Consider the following 3,897-nt stretch of genomic DNA (forward strand, 5'->3'; position numbering starts at 1 on the left):
GGCCCTGACCTGTTTTACACCGTTTGGATCGTGATTTAGCACTTCCGTAACTACCTGTTTCAGATCCAGCCGGTGATTGCAAAGCTGATGGTCTTTTCGTTCCAGGCTTGATCGAGATTCCATCTGGAGGCCTCTGGTTAGCCCTACTATTGTTGCTGGCAGTAGGTTTCTTCGTCCCCTAGTAAGAAGCACAACATGGGTCAATTTGAAGCGAGCAGGACAACAATTAATTGGCTTCCGCAATCAAATATAGATATGACAAGGCAAGTGGAAATGGAGGAACTACACCTTAGCTATCGAGAGAGCAGCGAAGGCCTTGGACACATCTTGTGATGAGAGTGCAAGATCATTATCACCTTTAGGTGTCTAAGATGCCACTATTCTCTTGCTGCCCTTCGTTGATGAGCGTCCCCTTGTACTAGCTGTTTCTATGGGAAGCTTGCTTGAAACCTATATTATGTGTCTGTGATTAACGAACAAAAGGAAGAAATCAAGCAGAAACACTCGTGTTTGAGACTACAAATCAACTAAATCATGATCTACCAGGTAGTCCTTTCAGCGAAAAAGACTGTTTTGGCACAACTTAGGGCTTGTTTGATTCATAGGGTAGGAAAAATAGAGGGATAGGAAAAATTTTATGATTGGTATGGCATGTCTCATTAAATCCTATGGGAATGAATCCTATGGGAATTTGTAGGAGTTGTTGTTTGATAGCAGCCTAGAAAAAACAGAGGAACTATCAATAATTATAATACTAGTACTTCAAGTTGGATCTTTAAAAAACTAGCAGTTACTCACTCAGCTAGCATAGAAATTTTTTCAAGAGCTCTCACATAATGAAAAGTTTCCTACAGGAATAGGCTAGGACAAGTTGGTAGGAAATGATCCTACATGCTCTATTCCTACAAATCAAACGACAGTTTAGGGAACAAAATAACCATAGGAATAAAATCCTTTGAGAATCGTATCTAATTCCTACAAATCAAACAAGTCCCTAATATCAATTTCCAATAGTTTTATCCCTAGTTTTATAGAACACAAAAGGGAACATATAAACGCTGCTCACAGAGATTCCTCTCGCAGCTAAGAAAGGAGGGTATTCCTCTTGATCTATTCACTGAAGCAGACTAAGACGACGCTACTCATAGAGAAACAAAAAAAAGTACATCCGAATCAGTCAGCAGGTAGGCTGAAACGGTGCCTGCCATAACAAACTAACTACTCGTAGCTTCTATATAAGCGAAGTTAAACAACCAACTAGCTTGTCCATACCAAATTGGCAAAACAACCGCTAACATCTAGAAACAATAGAAAAAACTCGGAGCCAAAAAATATAGTATCACCATTGTTGGATTGTCGGTGCGCGTAGATCCCCTATCGGAGATGGATAGGAACTGCACTAGCGGGCGTTGCCGGGTCAATGGACGGCCACATGTAACAACAGCGCAGCAACGATGTGTACGGCGAGAGGGACAGAGAGGTAGGCTAAGGGTGATGGTGGATATAGCTAGAGGGAGGAGGCGGAGGCCGATCTAGGGTTCGTTCATCGTTCTATTGGGGGAAAACTCTGTACATTTTGGCTAGGCGCGGTTATGGTCGCATTGGGTAACAAGTCCTAGAATACCCTTGTCCTCAGATACCAGGTTCAGATGTTACAACTGTGGGACTCACGGGTAGAAGGGACATTTCCTCAGTTTCAAAATTTCTAGCACCCCGCCAATATGAATGCTATATTTGGAGACATTTCCGATAGGTGGGTCCGCCTCCACTGGTTGTCTCAGTGAGGCAATCTACGGTACAAGTGGGTTGGACCTCATGGGCTGAAGTTGGGCTACCTCTATGTGGAAGGACCTAGCCCATGAGATGGTTGTACATCTTTTAGTTGTGTTTTTTTATTCTAAACATAGCCAGGTGAGGCCACACGGAGTCTGAATGTCCGATCAACAGAACTGCCTGGAAAAGGAAGCTGCATTTCGTCGAACGTTTGAAGTGGCCGATCTTGCAGCTTGGCCACGAGCTTTTTTCGAAGTCTCCTGATTCAGATTTATTATTTCTTGATAGAAGACCCTAAACGGCCCTGCTTTTTTCTGAATGCAACATGTCTGATTAGACCTGACAGGATACCAGTGCAGCCATAAGACGTGAAATGAAAACTACAGCACCAGTTAACTGCAACATTACAAGACTACATCCACGCAGGGACTTCAAACAACATATCTTCAGTTCAGGTGTCAAACACCAAGTAGTGCGAAATAGTTACAATAGGAGTACCCAAAACAAAATGAAAAGTACTAACACAGGTTTTGCAACCAGATAGAACATGCCACTAACTAAGAAGAGCAATTACTGCGCTTGAACAAGTAGAACCTTGTTAGCAAACATCATCCTATTAGATTCTTCATCGCCACACGAGGCACGACCCACATCGGTGTCTGTGTGCTTCCCCATGTCTGCATGTTGTACTTGAAGAACCCTCCACAGGTTGTCGTACATTATAAATGTGCAGCCCGATCCAATCCGCTTATGCACGTCTTCTGAGAGTTACCCGATCATTCGAAATGTAGACCCAACTTGACTTCCCCACCAAATCCCAATCTTCAGAAATATTACCCATTAAGGGGTGGTTCAAACCCAGGAAGAGAGAATCAGCTCCGAGGTCCTCTACCTGAACCCACCCCGACGGCTAGTCAGGCCCTTGGAATTCTTCGTCCAAATCTGGCATTCGGAAAACATAGCACCGAAGAGATGGGTACAATGTCAATCTCTGGCAAGGGACTTGAGTTGGGGTCAGATTTACACTAGAGGTTCCGGGGAGGGAAGGATGACACCGCACGAAAGGAGGCGGCACAAAAGGATGACACATAGGTAGTTACTGGCAAATATTGTAGAATGTATTGTTTTTTCTTCCTTTGCGCATTTACTATGAGTTCTGGATTATTTATATAAATGTTATAATTTTGATGAATGTCTTTTTACTATTTTCTGCAGTTGATAGATTGCAGCATGTGTTTCTGGCACCGAAGCAACTGCCTAGGTGTTGGAAAAATTCCCTTGATTCTCCACTATGGGCCGAAATGGTATCCCTTTGCCTGGCCCAATATTGGGGCTTTATGGTTATCTGAAAATGGATTTGTTAACTTTTGCTTATTTTTTTATTTACATGTACATAGAGACTATACTTCAGCGATACCGCTCGAAAGGCTTATGCTGCAGTGGGAGGAGGAATTTCATTACCCTCCATGCTGGCTCATTTTTCAAGTGAATTCCAACATGAATTGCAGCTGCTGCTTTTGCTGTATGAGTGCGTTTCAGGACTAGACTTTGGTGACACTGTACGAAAGACCAATTTCACACATGCATGAGTTTGATGTATTCTATGGTGTGTACACGGCCAGACATTGCTTATTTGTGAAGTGGATCTTGAGATATCTCCGGGGCACTACAAATATGACGATTTGTTTTGGTGGTAAAGAGTCAGAGCTGATTTCAGAGTCAGATTTGGCTGGAGATATTGATGGCAGAAAGTCCACTTCGGGATATTTGGTTACCCATTCAGGGGGAGCAGTGGCTTGGCAAAGCAGGTTGCAAAACTCTGTACCCAGATTGCTCATAGTGAAGCTTGTGTCCACACCTGTTGTTTTTCCCTCAAGTTGAGGTGGTTTTCCACGTAAATCCTTTTGTCACCTAAGCAGTGTGCTTGTGTTTGTTTTTCCGCTGCATCTATTGGTTGATGCTATCCTCAGAAGTTTATCGTGTATTTCACACAGGCATAGTAGGAGGTGGTTTTGACTCAAATGATGAATTTCCACCATCTCGTTATGTTGGCTATGCCAATATATGAATTCCTTTTCCCGCCAAGACAAACTAGAACGATGTACTCATATTTGACATGAATGC

Source organism: Lolium rigidum, chromosome 6, assembly GCF_022539505.1.
Source record: "Lolium rigidum isolate FL_2022 chromosome 6, APGP_CSIRO_Lrig_0.1, whole genome shotgun sequence".
Classification (NCBI taxonomy): domain Eukaryota; kingdom Viridiplantae; phylum Streptophyta; class Magnoliopsida; order Poales; family Poaceae; genus Lolium; species Lolium rigidum.